At 45.8% G+C, this 22,285-nt stretch overlaps 1 protein-coding gene and 1 long non-coding RNA gene across 2 annotated transcripts in view; one reads left to right on the top strand and one right to left on the bottom strand.

Moving 5' to 3' along the window:
- DYNC1I1 (dynein cytoplasmic 1 intermediate chain 1) overlaps positions 1-22,285 on the top strand; it is a 693,069-nt gene that overhangs the window by 537,141 nt on the left and 133,643 nt on the right. The window lies entirely within an intron of this gene.
- Positions 1-22,285, bottom strand: part of LOC115084277 — a 74,800-nt gene that overhangs the window by 43,078 nt on the left and 9,437 nt on the right. The gene's annotated exons all lie outside the window — the stretch shown is intronic.

Genomic DNA, 22,285 nt, shown 5'->3' on the forward strand with positions numbered 1-22,285 from the left:
AGAAACAGATAAGTATGAGAAAAAAGAAGTGTGAAGCTTGCTGGGCAGACTGGATGGACCGATTGGTCTTCTTCTGCCATCATTTCTATGTTTCTATGTTTCCCCTATGAGAAAAAGCTGAAGAGGTTAAGGCTGTTCAGGTTGGAGAAGAGATGGCTGAGGGGAGATATGATAGAGTCTTTAAAATCATGAGAGGTCTTGAATGAGTAGATTTGAATTGGTTATTTACACTTTCGGATAATAGAAGGACTAGGGGGCACTAAATGAAGTTAGCAAGTAGTCCATTTAAGACTAATTGGAGAAAATTATTTTTCACTCAATGCACAGTTAAGCTCTGGAATTTGATGCCAGAGGATGTGGTTAGTGCAATTAGTGTAGCTGGGTTCAAAAAAGATTTTGATAAGTTCTTGGAGGAGAAGTCCATTAACTGCTGTTAAGCAAGTTGACTTAGGGAATGGCCTCTGCTATTATTGGCATCAGTAGCTTGGGATCTTCTTGGTGTTTGGGTACTTTCCAGGTTCTTGTGGCCTGATTTGGCCTCTGTTGAAAACAGGATGCTGGGCTTGATGGACCCTTGGTCTGACCTAGTATGGCAGTTTCTTATGTTCTTAATGGGACAAAGTGTGCCATTATGGAGAATCAATCAATCACCACCCATATCATGTGGCGCCGTTTGTTACATGCGAGTCATGAGCCCATATCCCCACTTTCTCATGCAGTCTGGAACGTACTACAGTCTTCCCTGGAGGGACAGGTATCATGGTGGCCAGAAGTATTTTAGCTTCAGAATATCTTTGGTCTGGAAGGAAAGGGAGAGGGCCTCTGCTCGTAGATTCATGAGTGTGGGGGCGATAACATAACTCAAAATCAAAGCGGGAAAAGAACAAGGACCAGCAGGCCTGTCTGGCATTAAGTTGCTGAGCTTGATGTAGATGTTGTATAATCATGATGCAATGTTGAGCCCCCTTGAGAAGATGACACCATTCTTCTAGAGCCAACATGACTGCCAAGAGCTCTCCATCTCCAATGCTGTAGTTGCGTTCGGCTGAGGAAAACTTCTTGCAAAAGAAGGAACACAGTCGAAGCACCATGTTATGTGTGCTGGCCGCGGTAGACTCACGACCCGGCCCCCTCACCTCTCTCAGACGAATCCAGTGCCTTATTCCTCATCCCTGGCGGCAGTGGGCTGCTGGCTCTGTCCTCGGGCCGCCCCCGGTGCCTCCGGCACAGCTGCAGATCCCTGTGCTCCTCGTCAGGCCTCTCCTTGTGGCCCGTGGGAGAGACACCGCCACTCAGCACCATGCCCCTCCCTAGGCGTGCGCGCATCATTGAATCTTAAGTAGGGCCCGCGGCGGGAACCTAGTCACGGCCACGGATGATGATGTCAGCAGAGCTCTGTTACTTAAGGCTGGGCCCCGCTGCTAAGAATTGCCTTTGCAACAGGTCTCCACGCTGGTCATGTACTCATTGCCTCCTGGTGATTCTCCTTCGTTCCTGGTTCCTGATCCTCGCTGACTCCTGTTCCTGGTTTCCTCGTTCCTGTGTTCCTCTTTCCTAGCCTACCTTTGGACTGCCTTCTCGGATACGACTTCTGCTTTGCCTGACCATACTGTTGACTCTCTCCAAGCCCAGACCTCTGCATCACCTGACTACTCCATTGCCTCTCTTCAAGCCCAGACCTCTGCATCGCCTGACTACTCCATTGCCTCGCTTCAAGCCCAGACCTCTGCATCGCCTGACTTCTCTATTGCCTCTCTCCATGCCTGGACCTCTGCATTGCCTGACTACGTTCTTGACTCTCGCCTAGTCCAGACCTCAGCCTTGCTTGCCACTGCTTCCAGATTGCCGCCAGCCCTGACTCCAGCTTGCCCTATGACGCTTCTTCAGTCTACATCCTGGACTTGGCTTATTCAGGCTTCGGCCTGTTCTTGATCGGGCGACCTCTGTCTGACTTTGGTTCTATTGGTGCTCGGGTCTCCGGGACTCCGCCTCGTCCAGTACAGACTTCTTCTCTTCACTGCTGCTGCCTCTTGGCTGACCTCTTGATCCTTCTATCGACAACGACATACAGAGGCCCACCTAAGTCCAGCTGGCCCCGGTACCCAAAGGCTCAACCCACGGAGAACAAGGGCTGGTATTGGTGAAGCACCAGCCAGCCTTCGTCCATCAGCCCACTCCGCCTGCCGATGATGGGGACCCATAGAATCCCTCCTACAGGTAGCGTCAACCCCATCTCGGCCCAAGGGTCCACCTCCGGTGCAACACACCCCTTCAGAACTGTGTTGGCTGAGGACAGCCCTTTCCTCTAGGGTAGAGGCATCTTCTTCCATAATGAAGGGCCATGTAGGGTCCAAATGTCACAGGGAAGGTTTGTCAACAAAGGCTTCCTTTAATTTCTGGAAAGCCTTGATAGCCTATGGTGGCCAGTTTTTGGTGTTAGCGCCCTTGTGAGTAAGCATTAGGAAGGCTGCCCCAGCAGAATAATTAGGAATAAACTGGCTATAATAATTAGCAAACCCAGGAATCTTTCTAAGGCCCTGAGCCCCACTGGGTGAGGCTAATCCATGATGACTTTACCTTGGCAGGATCTATCCGAAATCTGTCTCACGACACTATATACCCAAGGATGGGGAGCTCCTCTTGCTCAAAGAGACATTTCTCTAACTTGGCATAGAAGTTATTCTCCCAAAGGCATTGAAGGACAATGCAGACATCTCTATGATGGGAGCTCAGGGTCTGAGAGAAAATCAGTATGTCATCCAGGTATATGACCATGCAGATTTATAGCAGATCATGAAAGATCTCATTGACCATTTTCTGGAAAACCACTGGGGCGTTGCAAAGCCCGAAGGGCATTACCAAGTACTCATGCTCGTCACGGATATTAAATGTGGTTTTCCATTCATCACCAGCCTTGATGTAGATGAGGTTGTTTGCACCCCCTGAGGTCCAATTTCATGAATATTTTAGCATCCTGCAGGTGATCAAAGTGCTCGGCTACTAGAGGCAGAGAGTAACAGTCTTTCTTAGTTATAGCATTCAGACCACAGAAGTCTATGCATGGCCTGAGAGATCTGTCTTTCTTCATGACAAAGAAGAAACCAGCTCCTGCCAGAGAAGAGGAAGGTCGGATGAATTCGCGAGCTAGATTGTCTTGGATGTAGGTTGAAATAGCCTGAGTCTCGGGCAGGGACGGGTTTAAAACCAGCCCCATGACGGCGTAGCTCCAGGAGTGAGCTCTATGCCACAATCATATGTGCGATGAGGAGACAAGGTCTCAACATTCTTCTTCGAAAAGGCATCCTTGTAGTCCGCATATTGCAGGGGTAGCCTCAGAATGGCAGAAGCCACAATCACTGGGTGAGGAGGTTCCAAGCAGGAGTCAATACATCCGTGGCCCCAGTGGACGAGATCTAAGGTGGACAAGTCGAAGTAGGATTGATGCTGTTGGAGCCATGGCAGGCTGAGTATGATTGGATTAATAACTCTGGGGATCATGTGGAAGCTGATTTTTCCAAGTATAAGAGATAAGTGCACAAGGTTAGGGGCACCGTGGTCTGGATAACCTGTCTCAGGAGTGGATCCCCATAGACAGGAGATTATCAGTAGGGGGAGTCATCAGGACAGTGGGTATTTGGAGATGGTCAACCAGACCTTGCAAAATGAGGTTTCCCCTGGAGCGAGAATCCACAAAAGCTTGATTGGGGAAACACGTGGGGCCCAGTTCCAGTATGACTGGCAGGCACAGTTGGGGAAGTGGAACAGTAAGGCCTAGGGTCAGCTCCCTGAAGGTCCCTAGGTGTTTGAATTTCCTGACCTCCTGGGACATTAGGCCAGGAGATGACCCTGGCCTTTGCGCAGTAGAGGCAGAGGCCCTGTTGTCTATGCTGGAGCCTTTCTTCTGGGGCTAGACAGCAGCATCGATTCCTTGGGAAGAGTAGGAGAGGCCGAGGGTGTGGCAGCAGTGGGCAAGAGTGGGCATTGGAAGTGAGGTTCCAGAGTAATGCTTCTCCATGCTGGAAGGGTCTCCCAGATCCTTTGCTTCAAGCGTCAATCTATTTTTCTGGTTAGGGCAAGCGAGGTGGAATATTCTTAAGTGGCAAGCACGTCCTTAAATTTTCCAGAAAGATGGTGATCAAGCTGTCCTTCCACCAGTTTAGTTCAAATGCTAGAGTCCTAAATTCCTCGGCATATTTGCCCAAGGTTCGGGAGTCCTGGCAGATATGGAGTAGATCCGAGGCTATCACATGACCTGGCTCCTCAAAGACGGAGCAAAATTGTTACATGAACTGCTGAAGGTTGAGCAGAATAGGATCCTCTTATTCCCAGAGCGGGAAGTCCAGGTCAGTGCCGTTCCATCCAGTAGTGAATAAATATACATTGTCTTGGTTTGGTCATTGGGGAACAGGGGAGCCTGTAATTGAAAGTGCATCCTGCACTGATTGAGGAATTCCTGACACCACTTGGGATCCAGGGCATACCTGATGGAGCTGGCAGCAGAGGGATTAGCTGACTGGAGGAGCACTGGTACGGGTGGAGGCAGTGCAACTGGGGTAGTCAAAGTGTCAGGTGAGTGGTAAGAAGATCCATAGCTATGGTCTGGAGCTTCAGGACACCCTGTTGACCTGCAATCTACAGAATATACCAGAGATGGCTTGGAGCAATGTCAAGTCCACCGAGGTCCATGGCCTCAGCAAACTGTTGTGTCTGTGGACCCCTGGGCTGAGGCGAGATTGGCTGTTCCTGCAGGGAGGAGCCCTGCAGGTTCTCGCCATCAGCAGGCAGACCCAGGCAAAGCAGAGACTGGGCAGGAGCTTCACCTTTATCAGCCTATGTTCCCCTTGGGTTGAGCCTTTGAGAGCCGGGGCCGGCAGAACTTAGGCAAGGGTCTGTGATAGTAACTGGAGATGTGATACAAGGCCAGGTGGAGGTTGTAGACAAGTGGCAAATAGAAGTGTTGGGGTCTGGGCAAGGGTCAGAGGCAGACAGTGGTCAGGCTTATCCAAAGTCCAAGTAGAGGTCAAGAACAGGCAGCAGTCAAGCGTATGCAGAGTCCAGGCAGAAGTCAAACCAGGTATCCATCCGAGAGAGAGGAGAAGGGACAGATAGGGCTGAGGCAGATAGGCAAGGCAGGAGCAGGTCAGACATATGAGGACTAGGGCAGGCAGAGGCTAAGACTGGAACAGGCTAAAGATGAAGACTGGAAATGGCTTGGGAAGCAACACACTCTACACTCAGTAGCTGGACCTGTTGCTGAGGTGATTTGTGTTAGAATCCCCGGCCATGTAAGACCGCTGCCGGGTCCCCTTACCTCTGCAGTCAGGCAACCAACTCCAGCTCCTCTCCGTCGCCAATCCTTGTGGCCAACGCTGACCGACGCTACGGCGGCCTGCTCTTGCTGCGCCCCTGCACACCACCATGCCGAGCTCCACGCCTGGCCCCCCTAGGCACTGCGCATACTGCTGCTGTGAATTTAAAGGGCCCGCGGTGGGAAAGTTCCTCGCGGCTCATGAAGATGACGTCAGACAGGGTGGGTATATAAACCCTGCCCTGCCACTAGCACTTTGCCTCAGCAACGCATCCAGCTCAGTCTTGAGTGTGAGTTCTGCTTTCCTGATTCCTGTCTGATCCTGTGTTCCTGCCTTGCTCCCTGTTCCTGATTCCTGATCCAATTCCAGCTTGCTTTCTGTTCCCGATTCGTGACTCCAGCATTCCTGCTCCTCGTCTCTTCGGATTGATCTTCTGGTTCTGACCCTGCCTGACTCTGCTTGACCTCCACCTGCCCTGACCTCTTTCCTGTTTCTCCGTTTCTGCTTGTTATAGCTGCCCATCCTGATCTCTGGCCTGTTCCTGGTTTTGCCTGTCTGCCGCCTGCCTTGACTTCTGCCTGTCTGGCGCTGCTTCAGCCTCTCCCTCTGGTTCCACGACTTTAGAGCCCCTGCCTAAGTGCTGCCGGCCCCGGCACCCAAGGGCTCAACCTGTGGGGAACGAGGGCTGGTATAGGTGAAGCTCCAGTTGGGTCTTTTCCGCCCATACCGCCTCCCAACCAATGAGAGTTCGCCCCTCGCTTGCTAACTTCATCTCGGCTCAAGGGTACACATTCCTAACAATTTGCTTTTTGAGAACTGCCCTTATTTAGGAAAGCAGCTGTGTTGTCATCACTAGTGGCCATGGGGTTTTCCCTGCTGTGGTCCCTTTAAATGTGGAGAGGTTATATGGGTGCCTAAGGAGCGACGTGGCACGTTGCTGTCGGCAGCGTCCTACCATGCGGTGTCTGGCAATGTGCTGGCGGCGTTTTGCCTCACCACAGAGCAGCATGGTTGGCCCAGTGCCTGAGATAAGGGCAGAGGGGTTAGCCCACAGGCCACGGAACTCAACGGAGCTGAGTTAGAAGACCATGCAAAAATCCCCTGGTACTTTAGAGCATAGTGGAGACTGGTTCCAACTGAGCTGGAAGGCCAACAAAAAGGGAGCACCTTTACTGTAAATAAAAACTGCAACTGTAAACACTGTAACAAGCAAAGTTCCAATAATCCACTCAAAACGGTGGCCAGACATTCACTATCAGTTAGTGCCCTGGCTGGATTACAACACCCTCAACTTTGCCTCAGGTCTCCTGCATTTCCAGACAGGGTAGAACCTGTCAGCAAATGTTATGTTTTTGGGCAATATCGTTTAATTAATCTGATAAAAATAGGGAAGGTAATTTGATAACACCCCCTCTTTCCCCACCCTTCCCCTGTAACTTTTCCAGTGCCAATTGCATAAATTAACACCAGTTTGTAAAGCGAATAATAGCACATGGGTTTGCTTTGAATATGATTCCAGATAACCCACACAAAGTCACACCTGCTCTTTGCAGCTCATAACCCATGCGTGTTAATTTCCACGCAGTTCGTTGTAAAATCGGAAGCATGCACATACATCCCAGCTCCTCTTATCAGGATGCCTCTTTTTTTTGTGTGCATAAAAGATTGCGTGAAATTGGGTTTGCATAAAGTTTTATGCACACAAACCCTTCGGAATTTTATAAGGAGTTATTTATGCTCATAAGCCTGTGTTTTATACACAATAAATGGCTTGAAAAATGACCCACAAAAATATACAGCCCAGGATTCTGTCTCCCTCACCAACAGGTCGATACAGTAAAGTGTGCTCCGTCGGAGCGCACTGTCAGCCTGCTCTGGACGCGTGTTTTCCCTTACCCCTTATTCAGTAAGGGGAGGAAAACACGCGGCCCACCCGCGGCACCTAATAGCGCCCTCAACATGCAAATGCATGTTGATGGCCCTATTAGGTATGCGCGCGGGATCCAGTAAGTAAAATGTGCAGCCAAGCCGCACATTTTACTCTAAGAAATTAGCGCCGACCTTTGGGTCGGCGCTAATTTCTTCCGGCGCCAGGAAAGTACACAGAAAAGCAGTAAAAACTGCTTTTCTGTGCACCCTCCGACTTAGTATCATGGCGATATTAAGTCGGAGGTCCCCAAAAGTAAAAAAAAGTAAAAAAAAAAATAAATAAATTTGAATTTGGCCCGCGGCTGTCGGGCCGAAAACCGGACGCTCAATTTTGCCGGCGTCCGGTTTCCGAGCCCGTAGCTGTCAGCGGGCTCGAGAACCGACGCCGGCAAAATTGAGCGTCAGCTGTCAAACCCGCTGTCAGCCGCCGCTCCAGGCCAAAAGGAGGCGCTAGGGACGCGCTAATGTCCCTAGCGCCTCCTTTCCCTCGTTTGCACCGCGTCGCCTAATTTGCATACTGGATCGCTCGCACCGGCCAAGGGCTGGTGCGTGCGCCGGGAGAGCGGGCGTTCGTCCGCTCTCCCGCGGTTTTACAGTATCGGGCTGCAAGTAACTGAAGGAAGAGGGGAATTCTATGTGCAGTCAAGTAAACTTGTAACAGACTGAATCCTGTTGAAAGGGTTCACTTCAATCCAAGGGCCAATGTAATAAGGTGCATTCCACAGAGTGCACAGTTTAACCCATGATTGTGCACACATTCTTTCTGGTCAAACTTAACTGCTAATATAACAAGGAGCTTTGCAGCTACATAGTGTGCGTACAGCAGTGTGCGACCAGGTTAGCACCCTCTTATGCAAATCTCATGCAGATGTTGGCATTTGATATTACCCTTCAGTGCAGAGAGATGCGTGGGCTTACCTCGGGTTTTCTGAGCACGGGAAACTAAACTCCTAGGGGCCGATGCAATAAATATGCGCTGAAAGCAGTCACTGAACACTCAGCGCCCGCTTTCCTAACACGCCCCCAGGCACCCCTCCTGGGAGCGCCATGCAATATTTAAATGAGGGGGTCGCGTTATCAAGGAGGCACTAGGGTCACTTGCACGCCCCGGTGCCTCCTTGAGAACGGGAGCTCGCGAGCGTCGGCTGTCCGCGGGTTAGGAAAACAGACGACGAATTTATCGGTGTCTGTTTTCCTAAATGGCGCGCAGCCAGGGATTCAAGAAACAGGCAACTGAGCGTCCGTTTCCTGCACCCAACTGCAGGCGCTTTTATTTTAAACCTTTTTTTTAGTTTTTTAAACATTTGTTCCTCCTACTTAAAATCGCAACAATATTAAGTTGGAGGATGTACAGAAAAGCAGTTTTTTTCTGCTTTTCTGTACTGGTTAAAGGAGCGCTCAGCAATTAACGCCTGCTCCGGGCAGGCTTAATTTCTGAGCACAAAAATGTGCATCATAGATGCACTTTTTTTTTTTTTTGCGTTCGGAGTGAATAACTAATAGCCTCATTCACATGCATTTGCATGTGATGAGCGCTATTGGTTTCACTCCACGTTGAATGCGCGTTGTGGAGGCGCTAATCTCCTAGTCTGAAGAGGAGCTAAGTTTTCAGGGCTAGTGATAGTCTATGGGCAAATGATGGAGTTCTGCTGCCAGGACCTGTAGTCAGCATTTACACACAGAGAAGATGTTATATGCATGTTTTCTGAGCATAAACTCTGATTTATGCGCTGAAAACATTTTTTCTGTGCACATAAATCATATTTTATGAGCAGAAGACACACAAAGCATGATGTCCGCACCTAAAAGGGAGGGGAAGGCAGCTTTTCCTCTGCCCCATGCTTTCTTTTCCGGCTGAGTTTGAGCTTGCTCCTTCCACAAAAGCTCTTCCCCCACCCCACCCTTTCCTATGCAAAATGCTGAGCACACATTTTACCTTGTATTTGTGGGCTCTTTTAACTCCCATGGCATTAGCCTACCATTTTCTTACTGCATCTAGAGTTCATTTTTTTTTTTTTTTTTTTTGCCGTGCGAGTTAAAAAACTGCGTTGAATTTTTCGGCACCCGGTTTTACCATGCATCAGGCCTTAGATGATGAAGCTCAGCACTTATTCACCACCAATTTTAATTTTGGCATAAAAAATGCACAATCAGACTTAAGGAAAAAAAAAAAAAAAAGCACCACTCCAACATTGTTTAAAACGTGTCAGATTTTAACTAATAAACTAAGTAGGGGGGTTAATTATAAAATTATTATGATTTTGTTCTGTGTTCCTACATGCAGACTTCTGATTTTATGGGCATTGTCTCAGTTCCTAAGTGCTGGCAGGAAATCAAAGTTATAAAATATTAAAAAAAAAAACCAAAACACCTTTGCAAGCTTACCTTCTACATAAAATGCTAAAATGGTGAAAATGTTTCTAAAGTGTTAACACAAGCATTTGTTACTTCTAAGTATGACTTTAAGGTTTAATATAACTTTCTCTCATATTTTGCTGTGGGAAGGCTGCTATTATTTCTTACCTAAAAACTCCTCTTTCTCTGACCAGAAAAAAAATAAAGTTTACTATTGGATGCATTGCTGGTTATAAACCAATTTTAGTTTATTCATGATAACAAAGGGTGATAAATAACACTTTGGTTTTCATGTAAATGTTCTGTTTGTCGTGTAAGTATTTTGAAACAGATCCAACAAAACATGGCAATGAATGAATTTACTTCAGAGCTCAGTTTCTTTTTTTTTTTTTTTTTTTTTTTGTCAGGAGGCCAAACTCACTTGGGGTGGAGGGTGGAGTTGCCTGTTCAGACAGAATTTTTCGATTTTGCCCTATACCTCTGGAGCCAGAGGTCTGGCTCCCTTCCAGCCACACGAAGGGAAGATTCTGGTATTTTCTAGGTAATTGTAACCAGCAGAACTAAAGTCAGGTGGCTCTTAAAGCCAGCCTTGACTTCTTGTGCTCTGAATTTGTGTTTGCAGTATTAACGGTGTTCAAACTGTGGTGGAAAATATTTTGACTTTGACTGGACCTTGATGATGTGCTTATTAGATCCCAGCTGCTGGTTTCCTTTTTAATATAAAGGTATCTGTTGCAGCTAGAAGTACACACACAAAATTGAATTTACCAGTAATTAAGATTGTCTGAAGTAGGGAAAGCTTACTGATAAGTTGACAGCATTATTTTGTAGGTGTGTAGCTATTTGTTTCTGAGGATTTACACCATTCACACTGCACTCATTCACCTCTCCCCTGCTTCTTGCACTGCTAAAAGAATGTTTTCAACGAGGAAGAACTGGGGCTATGTATTAAAACTCACAAAAGGGCCTGCAGTTACTGAGAAGATGCTATTTTACTTCAGTGGCAAGGTAATAGCAGCACTGGATTGAGAGTCACATCCTTTGACCTTTAACTCACAGTAGTTGCAAAGACAAGCAAGCATTACTGGCACCAGCACAACGTCCATTTGGAAGCATTGTACCCCCAAAAAGAGTTTTAAAAAAGCAAACGGTCCTCCATAGCATGAACGAGCTTCCCCGAAGCAACTCCTCTGGCTTTAAAATTATGTATTTCTATTTCAACTTTGAAACACATATGAGCACTTTTAAATGTTGATACATGCAATGTGGTAGCCACTAGAATGCATAACCAGCAGAGCTCTGGCTTAAATGGAAGTCAGAAGCTGGACAGGTTTATTTACAAGCTCATGTAGCCCAGTTAATGAAAGGAAGATTCCATTTTAAAATAATTCCGGCAACATTTTAGAATAGGAAGAAAATGTGGGGGTTTCAGATTGAATTACTCACCTTTAAATTTCTTGTCTACTTACCTCCATGAGCCAGTCACTATTTTTTTGTACTTATGGATATAGGATAACAAGGAATGTTTTTATTGAAGTGATAAGGAGCACAAACGGAAAAATAGGAAACTGATTTTCTATAGAACACAGAATATGAGCTTGAAATGTGTTTCTTCTAATTATGCCTGCTCATACACTCACATGGGCTGCTTTAAATCATTGGGCTAAAGAATATGTTTTTACTTTGTGCAGTGAAAGTTACAGTGAGGCGTTCAGAGAAGGTGATATAAGCCCACTCCTAACAGGAAACTCAGAAACAAAGTCAGAGTGACGGCATGAGTCAAAGAGCTGATTTTCAAAGAGGCTTCCCTGTATAAAACTCACTTTTATGCATGTAAGGGGCACTTTGACAACCAAAAAGGGGAGTGGTGAGTGTAAAAGTATTGTAGGAAAGCCCATTTCAGAGGTACTCTTACCCATGCTGGCTAAAGGGATTCCCAGGGGGAGGGCGGGTGGGGAAAGCATTTCCGCTTATACTTTTGATTTTTTTTTGTAACTTTTTCCGCCTATGCGTGCGCGCATACCAGGGCAACCAGCAGATTTTCAAAACGGACTTACATAAGTAAATGCACTTTGAAAACGAGGGCTGAAGTCTGCAGTTACATGCAGCTTACGGACTTTAGCCCTACATGGCCTTTTGTAAAATTGCCGTCTTCGGGGGGGCCGATGGGGGTGGGGTAGGGGGGAGTTATACAATTTTATTCTGCAGAGATATTGCTTAAGGGTATGAAAGAAGTGAAGGAAAGAAAAGGGGAAAAGTTAAAAGGGCATCCACGGTGTTGTAGCAAAGTCTGAACCTGCTGCACCTCAGCAGACTGCTTGAAACGGTTTGAAAAGATTAACAAAATCAACAGTTAGCTGCCAGTACCACTTACAGGATAACTGGGTACATATTTTTCCACACCCTCAAAGCTCTGCTGGCTGACTCTCTGACGCCCACAATCTTCAGGTGTCTGGGTTAACAGACTTTCCCATTCTTTTTTTTTTTCTCTCTCTCTCTCTCAGTTTCTTTTTTCCTCTCTGCTTCTCAGCATTTCAGATACTACGTTGGCTTTCGTTAACATATCTTTCACCAATCACCAGGCTCTTTTTTTTTTTTTAAGGTCTCTTCATTTTTACTTTTTTTTTTTTTTTTTTAAGCTCACCCAAGGAGAATGCTTTGCCTTTGAAAGTAACCCACAAAAATGTAATCACCATGGCATCTCTAGACTTGGCCTGCTCTCGTGCGCCCCCCCCCCCGCACTACACACACACACACATACACACGCACGCACGCACAGACATACCTCCAATGGTTCCCATATGTCTATGCAAAAAAGAGAAATATGCACACTGTACTTTAGATTCCTTGTGACTTTGATAAGTGCACTCTGAGACAATGTGGAAAGGGAAACCAAGAAGCATATGCAAGATATGAGTTCACTTTATATGACTTCATGCAATATCTGAAATAGCACATTTAAATTATTTCATTCATCAAAAACACAGAAGTACAAATGTTGGCATCTAAAATAGTGGTACAGCGCTGATACAGACCCACATTTTCTCTCCATGTTTGCTCACATACTTTGCTCATCTGGTTGCCAGGAGTACCGTATATCCTATGTAATGTTGTTGCTGCGCGACTGTTTGCACCGTTAACCTACTACCCCGACTTTAGCTTCACTTCCACAAACATGCGTGGAAATGAAAGTCAATAAACAAGAAATTAGAAGGTGATACCTTTATTACTGGACCAACTCGACATATTTCTTGACTATTCCATCTGTCCAATAGAAAGGCAGCACACACTATTTTTTGTTTCTGGACCTTGATTTCCATGCATTCTGGTGAACTAGCACTTCTGTCTCACTATGTCAGCCTCTCTTGCTTGCCCCAATATTCAAGCATATCACACTTGCCGAAAGGCTTAAATATCCATGGGCAAACTGCCACTTTAAACACGATCAAACAAGAATTGTAATAATTATAGGGGTTCGGTGCCAGAAAAAAAAGTCTTCCTACTGCTGTCCTGATGTGATTGGGGAAAGTCAGAGATCTGCTTGGGTCTGGGGCCCTGCATTAGGGAGCAAACTAGCAGGGGTGCGTGAGCCTTGCGGCCCTTTTCTACCTCTGTTTCTGCATTAAAAAAATGTATCTGTCTTTAGGTTAACCGATATTATTGAAAACTCTGGGGCTCAATGCACTAAAGGTTTGCAACAATTTTGTTTCTGTGCAAAATTTGTACCGGAGTTATCAACAGCAACAACAAAAAAAATCCCATTATTTTCAGTGGGGAACGGACCAGTGTAAAACTCATGGACACCGCTGATAAATCAGCCTAAACAATCTGACAAATTCTGTCCAGAAGGCACGATATACAATGTGAAAAGGTGTGGTAGGTTTATAAGAATTTTCTTAGATTTTAAAGCCATCAAAAACTAGAAATTTGAAATATAAAATAGAATAAAAATGTTAAACATTTAGTGGTGTTGCTTGCTATTAGCACAAGTGGATTATGTGATGGCACATGGAAAGCAAGCTTCGTGCTTATCTGATTAACTCTGTGTTTTCAGTTAGTGGTTAACATTGCCAGCTAGAGAAGTAAAGCCTAGCCAGTAACATACTGCAATTGCAGTGCTGAATTTGTCTTTGCTCTTGGCAAATCATTATTTACAGCATGAATGAAAAATAGAAAAGACAATTGTATTTCTAAATAACATAAGCATGTCTGTCCCCATAAGCATATGGAGACAGACTTAAAAATCTAAACATATATATCCTTGAAGAAAGGCAGGTTAAAGGAGTAATAGAGACATTTAAATGCACAGACGGCAGCCTCTTTGAAAGGAAAGGAGGCTCTAGAATAAGGGTCATGGGATGAGGATGAACAAGAGTAGACGTAGGAGTAATCTAAGCAAATATTTCTTTATAGCAAGGGCCGTGGATATATGGAACAGCCTCCCAGTGGAGGTGGTAGAGACAAGGACTGTATCTAAATTCAAAAGCATGGGATAAACACAGATGAGCTTTGAGGAAGTGGTAGGAATTGTAAAGCTAGATAGTTAGTGTGGATGGGCAAACCAGAAAGGCTGTATGGTCTTTTTCTGTTGTCACGTTTCTGAGTCTCTATGTTAAAGTCTAGCAAATTAATGTTGTTCTTGTATATCTATAGTAGGCCTATTTGATTCATTTTTGCAATACCATTTTCATCAGAGTTTGGAAAATACATATTCCCAATGTATAATTTTTAAAATTCAAATGGAGCATTTCTTGCATAACTTAAGTTTGTGCTCCAGCCCCTTGCTTTCATTCTGGATCAAAACTGGATTCCTATGAATCTGCTTTTGAGCAGTTTTCTTGCAGATTTTAGTTATATGTATATATATTCAAACACATATATTGTACATATAGTATATTTGTATATATACTTTATGAGAACGTGAGGAAATACTATTTTTCAGTTAATATTCACATTATTGAACACGACACTTTACCCATAACACACACACACACACACACATGTGCACACATATTTTGTAATAACGCACAGGAGAAAAATCAGTGGAAAAGTAATTTTTCCACTGATTGTTTTTTTGTTAATAACATTGAAATTCCCAGGAAAAATAAACTAAAAACTGAAAACGAAGGTCCCTAAGTATCTACTATATTTAGTTCTTTATCAGCTGAGTTCTTCATTTTCTGCCCTTAAAGGATTAATGTTTCAGATCGCAACTCATTTTCAAACTTTCATTCTGAAAAGTATTTCATGTAATTATTGACAAAATATTAGAGAAACCCAATTAACTTTCTCTACTACATTATCAAATTGTTAAAGCCTTTTTAAGAACCATGGCAAATACCTTCTCTAGTACATCTCAGCCAGAATAGAGAAGACTGTTAATGCCAACAGCAGTGCAAACAAGGTTGCCTTGATTGTGGGTGAAGATAACATGCAAGCTGCTAAAGCAGGCATCCTCTCTGACTGCAAGGAATAGCAATCAATGCTGAAGAGTTATTCTATTAAAAGCAATCCATTTAAGAGAACTGTATAGAGTCTGGGATGGAAACTCAGAAAAACGGTGCCAAGTGCATAAAGTATTCTCGTGAATTAAACAAACTGGTTGCTTCTCTCTCTCTCTCTCTCTCTCTGTGGCTTTTGAACATCCATTGCTAGTTGAAACCTGTGAATATGGATACATTCCTTTATATGGGTAATTAGTCTCTTTATATGTGGCGCCTCCTGGATTAAAGTGGATTCTTCCATGCAAATAAGCAGCGCAGCATGATAGAGGAAATTGTAACCAGCGACAATGGCTACTTCGGGTTTTTCTCTTATTCTTTGCACTAGCTGGCTTGCAAAACTGCTTATTTTTCCTGAAAGAAGTGTTGGAATTCCTAGACAGCAATGCCCTTTATGAAAACGTCAAAGCTGCTGTTCATTGTGTTGTTATTTTGCTTCCTTAGCAAGTGCTCCTGCCACTTTTGGGAATCCATTTGCTTCTGCTGACAGAAGTATCTAGCAAATCCAAAAGTGAGCCTGTGCTTGCTCGCAAAATGTCACGCTAATTTCCCCTACTTTCCCCAACATTGTGGCCCACCGTGTTTGATGAGCAAAGTCCAGGGGCGGTAGCTTTCAAAGCAGTGCATATGTGCCTGTGTTAGTCGCCCCACACCCAGGGATGCGGCTGTTTTATAACACACACACACACACACACACATATAGGCGTGCATTTTATAAAACAGCCTAGCCGCGTGCACATGTGCGCCCAGTTTCAAATGGACACGCACCTGGGCACTTCTACTGCATAAGTGGGGAGATTTTAAAAGGGACACACCGACACATTTGCCAGTTTTACCCGTTTGTTCCCAGTTCTCCCATTTAACAGACAGGTCATCCAACCCCCCCATCCCCCACGGTTTGATAGCCTTCCTTCTCCCCAGTTAGCCTCGAGCCTTAAACCCTGCGGTTCTGCCATAGTAGAAGTAAAGTTGCACGGCAGGGGACTTCGGGGCGCACTGGATCGCGTTAAGTATTACACGCTGACTTCTGGTTAAAAGCCCAAAACGCCCATGCCCTGCCCAGACTCTGCCCCTTTTGGAGAAGTTACGAGCTGTGTACTCGGCGCCATTTGTGCACGTACCCAGGCAGTTTTTAAAATCCACTCGGCGTGCACAAGCCCGACATATTCGCGCATCCCTTTCAAATGTTCCCATTCACTTCAGATAGTCTGCCTGATCTCGAGGACAGTGTGCTGGGTCGAGCTTTAATGAAAAGTGACAGCAGTTACTAGCTGGCACCTGGTTGTGTGCACATTTTTTGTGTGTGTGTGCAAACTTCTGATTTAACCAAGCACTAACATGGACACGCGAGTTAGTGCGCCTTCATGCAAATTTTATTTCAATGAAGGCGTTATCTGTTACTTCCTGATACAGAGAGATGCACTGGCTTAACTTGTGTTTGCTTAGCGCTGGAAAACTTACCCCTAGATTCATCATTCTGCTGCATTTGTAGTAAAATGATGAGTCGTGAAAACAAAAGGGGCGGGGGGGGCAATAGTGGGCAGCTGGCCGCATCGCGGCGCTGCGGTTTCGCTCTCCGCAGTGCAGCCGCGCCGCACACTTATCGCCCCCCATAGCACCACGGGAAAAGGTGTAGTTATTTTCTGTGCTGCTGCTGCTGCTGCTGGCGATAGTGTGAAAAACATTATCTCCCGCAGTGCTGCTGTGAGATAACTCAGCCCAAACCCTGCCCATACTCCTCCCCTTCCCCTAATTTAAATAAACCCGCTGCGAAACTGGCACATCGCAAAATAATGAATGACCCTATTGTCTCCTAATCAGAGGTGTTGCAAAGATTCCAGGGCGAGTGTTAGTTGATGGGCAGAAGTGGGAGTTCTGGTGCCAGGCCCTCTAGTCAGGTTTTATGCACAGAAAACATGCTTTGTGCAGAAAACATTGCTCATACGCATAAGTCATGTTTTTATAGGTGCTGTGCATTTTTTTTTAATGCACAGTTTTGGGTTAGCGCACTTCTTACAGTTCCTGATGCATTAGCAAAACATTAGCTTACTGCATCAGGAGTTTAAAATGTTTTGAAAGCATGCATTACGTAACTGTGCGCTGAATTTCAGCGCACAGTTTTAACGCACTCCTAATTACATCAGCCACTACATTTGATAGCCTTTAAATTAGGGTTGGTGTTATGAAGCTCATCTCAGCTCAGTGAAATTGCATGCTCTAGAAGTGCAGTCATCTGCAGGCAGGATCTGATGGTCTTGAAAAGTCCACGCACTACTGGTCTACTACATTCTTGCTGTTGTTCTTTAAAAGGCATTAGAACTTACTAAGACTCCAGCTGAAGTGGCATGTACATTGAGGTCACTCAGGAACAGATGTGCAGTGTCTTAATTTGCACCTTCCCATCTCATGATGAACTGGCACAACTGGATAACTATACAACAGCATATCCGATTTAAAGCTTTTATGAAACGATCCAGCTTTACTTTGGCTTACATGATTACATCCAAATTAGAGTTTACAATTAAGACTACCATTTAGGAGTCTGAATGCACCTATAACCATAAAAATAAAGATGGGTGGATGATGCCTCCTTGCTGGGCATCATCTCCTGGCTTCTGAATGAAGTTTGGGACTTGTCCACAGCTGGAAAGTGAGTTGAGTTGTATTTGTCGCCGATGGATCTGCAGCAAGTCATAGGGGTGTGCATTCGTTTTGAACGCATATGTAAAACGCAACTTATATTTTTAAAAGAGAAAAAAAAGGTTTGATGCACAACGCATCGCGACTTCCAACTTATTCAACATAGCTATGTTGAATACGTTGAACCTAAATAAACAACTTAAAACCCCCCACTCTCCTGACCCCCCCAAGACTTACCAAAACTCCCTGGTAGTCCAGCGGGGAGTCAGGAAGCCATCCCTGCATTCCTTTGCGATTTCCTCACGGCGCCGATAGCCTGTGTCACAGGGGCTGCCCGTGCCAATCTTGTGCTTCTACCATGTGACAGGTAGGTCATGTGGCAGGAGGTCGCTCCGGGACCCCCGCTGGACCCAACCGGTGGGGTCCGGGAGCGGAGGCGCGGAGGAGCACGTGACGTCGGCGTGATGTCGGCGTGACATCGGGGTCACGTGCTCCTCCGCGCCTCCGCTCCCGGACCCCCGTTGGACCCAACCAGAACTTTTGGCCAGCTTGGGGGGGGCTTGGGGGGGCCAAAAGTTCCAGTTGGGTCCAGCAGGGGTCCCGGAGCGACCTCCTGCCACATGACCTACCAGTCACGTGGTAGAAGCACAAGATGGCGCCGTGACCATGTGACAGGGGCTGACCAATGGCACGAGCAGCCCCTGTGACACAGGCTATCGGCGCCATGAGGAAACTGCAAACGAGTGCAAGGATGGCTTCCTGACTCCCCGCTGGACCACCAGGGAGTTTTGGTAAGTCTTGGGGGGATTAAGGAGGGTGGGGGGTTTAAATTTTTATTTAGGGAACCGGGAAACATATGGACAGATCCACAACTTATGGATTTCTCCAGACTTCCATATTGAACGGAATCGACCCTCACCTTCAACGTATCAACGTTTCAACAAAAACTTTTTGCCTGCACATCCCTAGCAAGTCATCAGGATTCCAGATGGCAGCCCTATGATTTTAAAGTAGGTTCATAAGAACATAAGAACACGCCATGCTGGGTCAGAACAAGGGTCCATCAAGCCCAGCATCCTGTTTCCAACAGAGGCCAAACCAGGCCACAAGAACCTGGCAATTACCCAAAAACTAACTCTATTCCATATTACTGTTGCTAGTATAGCAGTGGTTATTATCTAAGTCAGCTTAATTAATAGCAGGTAATGGACTTCTCCTCCAAGAACTTATCCAATCCTTTTTTAAACACCGCTACACTAACTGCACTAACCACATCCTCTGGCAACAAATTCCAGAGTGTAATTGTGCGTTGAGTGAAAAAGAACTTTCTCCGATTAGTTTTAAATGTGCCCCATGCTAACTTCATGGAGTGCCCCCTAGTCTTTCTACTATCTGAAAGAGTAAATAACCGATTCACATTTACTTGTTCTAGACCTCTCATGATTTTAAACACCTCTATCATATCCCACCTCAGCCGTCTCTTTTCCAAACTGAACAGTCCTAACCTCTTTAGTCTTTCCTCATAGGGGAGCTGTTCCATCCCCTTTATCATTTTAGTCGCCCTTCTCTGTATCTTCACCATCGTAACTATATCTTTTTTGAGATGCAGCGACCAGAATTGTACACGCTGGGGCAGATTTTATAAATCTGCGCACACGCGTACTTTTGTTCGCGCACCATTTTAATAGATTTTAATAGATACGCACGTAGCCGCACGTATCCATTAAAATCCGGGGTCGGCGTGCACAAGGCTGCCCAAAATTGGCAGCCTGCGCATGCCGACCCGCGCAGCCTGCCTCCGTTCCCTCCGATGCCGCTCCGAAATTGGAGCGGCCTCGGAGGGAACTTTCCTTTCACCCCCCCCCCCCCGCACCTTCCCTTCCCTTCCCCTACCTAACCCACCCCCCCCCCCCCCCCGGCCCTATCTAACCCCCCCCCCCACATTTGTTGGCAAAGTTACGCCTGCTGGAAGCAGGCATAACTTTGCGCGCGCCGGGCTGGCTGCCGCGCTCCATGTTCCGGTCCGGGGGCTGGTCCAGAGGCCGCGGCCACGCCCCTGGAATGCCCCCGGGCCGAAACCACGCCCGCGGCGCCGCCCCCGAAACACTGCATCACTCCCGGCATGCCCCCGACACGCCCCTCCATGCAAGCCTCGGGACTTACGTGCATATCTTACGCGCGTACCCCTTTGAAAATCTACCCCAGTATTCAAGGTGTGATCTAACCATAGAGCGATACAGAGGCATTATGACATTTTCCGTTTTATTCACCATTCCCTTTCTAATAATTCCTAACATTCTGTTTGCTTTTTTGACTGCTGAAGCACACTGAGCCGACGATTTTAAAGTATTATCCACTATGATGCCTAGATCTTTTTCCTGGGTACTAGCTCCTAATATGGAACCTAACATTGTATAACTAGAGCATGGGTTATTTTTCCCTATATGCCTCACCTTGCACTTATCCACATTAAATTTCATCTGCCATTTTGATGCCCAATTTTCCAGTCTCACAAGGTCTTCCTGCAATTTATTACAATCTGCTTGTGATTTAACTACTCTGAACAATTTTGTATCATCTGCAAATATGAATACCTCACTAGTTGTATTTCTTTCCAGATCATTTATAAATATATTGAAAAGTACGGGTCCCAATACAGATCAACTAAGTAGGAATAGTGATGATTTAGTTATTGCCATGTTCACTAGGCTGTACTCCTTGGTTTTGTTTTGATAAGCTTTTCCTGGTTGACTGTGTATGAGATTTCCATCTACTGGCCTTCACAGTATGATGACCAAAGAAATCCAATCCAACCGAGGATCAATTTGTGATTGAAAAGATTTTAAATAAATAGGACTAATGGTTGATTTTTCTGACGTGCTGCCTTTTGTTGGATGTATTATACAATTATATTAACAACAATTATATTAATGTAACAATTTTAGTTCATCAAATAAAATTGGGCATTTACTGCTGAAAATTACATTTGCTGTAGTCAGGAATAGGATAGTTTGGTTTTCAGTGTGCAGTAACCTGAACTTCTTAAAGTCTGCCACTGTTTTTATGTATACAGAAAAGACTGATATTTATTTGTATTATTAACCTATTTGTTTTAGCTAATTGGTCATACTTATCTTCCTGTTTTCATATTATATTGTATGTAGAGGTGTGGCTTCAGGAATGCTTTCCAGTGTAGGTTTATAGAAAGGGTGTGTGGGGGCTGGTGACTGAGGTAGAGGGAGTTTATAGTGGGGATGTGTTTTGGGGGGAATGGGGGAATGGGTGTAGATATATGAGGAGAGTATACATGGATATGTGGAGTTGGGTGGGATTGTCTATGGGTGGGATTGTCTATGGGTGGGATTGTCTATGAGTGGAGATCTGTGTGTGTGTGCATTGTTGAGTATGGGTGATGGAAGTGCATGTTTGGAGATGTGGGGGGTATAGGGTTGTATATGTGGGAAGATATCTGGGGGATATGTATTTTTGGGTGGGTAGAGGGTTGTGTGGATGGGAGGGATTTGTGTTGTGTGTAGGGTGGTTGTAGGGTATGCTTATTGAGGATATGGCTATGTGTTTGTAGGTAGTGGATGTAACTGTGAGGGAGTGTATGTGGTGTTTTTGTAGGTATGGGTTATATGTGTTTGGGTGTGTGTGTGTGTGTAAGCTGGATATGTGCGGAGGGGCTGTATGTGTCAGGGGTGTCTGGGGTATGAGTGTGTGTATATATATATATATATATATGTGTGTGTGTGTGTGTGTGTGTGTGTGTGTGTGTGTGTAGGGAGGAAGTATATGTATGTAGTTGCTGGTGTCTGTAGGAGAATGGATGTGTTTGTGAATGTAAGGGGAGTTGTGGGGTGTAAGGGTTTTTTGGGGGTATGGCTGTGTGTGTGTATGTAGGATGAATTGTGTCTTTTATTTTCCCTGTTTCTAGAGGGGGTGAAGGTGTAGGTGTGCTGGTAGCAGGTGTGTGGAGAGTGTAGGAACACATGGGTTGTTTGGGGGTGTGTACGGGGGGGATGAGTGTGGGGTGGGGTATATGTGTGTATGAAGTGTGTTTGTGCATGGGATGGTGTATTTGTGTGTGGCGAGTGCATGTGCATGTGGGTGTGAGAGTTGTTTATGGGTCTGCTTGGTATGAGTATCTGCGGGAGGGTTTGGGGTGGAATGCTTAGTTTGTTTGTGTGGGTATGGGGTATGTCTGTGGGAAGGGTGTGTGTCTATGTTTATGGAGGGGGGGGGACAGCATGTGTAGTGGGGAGCGTGTGTGTACTTTGCAAGTACCTTTTTCTGCTATCCTTTGTCAGTTGTTTCAGATTTTTTCCCTTGCCTCTGTCTCTCTCTCTCTCTCTTTGTCTGCATTGCCTCGAGGCCGGTGCAAGAGTGTTTGGCACCCTAGGCAAGCCTTTCATCATTCACTTCCCCTCCCCTAACTTATCACAAGTGCTCCCTTCTGCCAGCAGTATTAGCTCCAGTACTGTGCTCCCTTCTGTGATGGGAGCTCTCCTTGCACTCTCCTCACTCCTCTGGGCCTTGTGCTGGTGGGTT

This window comes from Rhinatrema bivittatum, chromosome 2 (assembly GCF_901001135.1).
Source record: "Rhinatrema bivittatum chromosome 2, aRhiBiv1.1, whole genome shotgun sequence".
Classification (NCBI taxonomy): Eukaryota; Metazoa; Chordata; class Amphibia; order Gymnophiona; family Rhinatrematidae; genus Rhinatrema; species Rhinatrema bivittatum.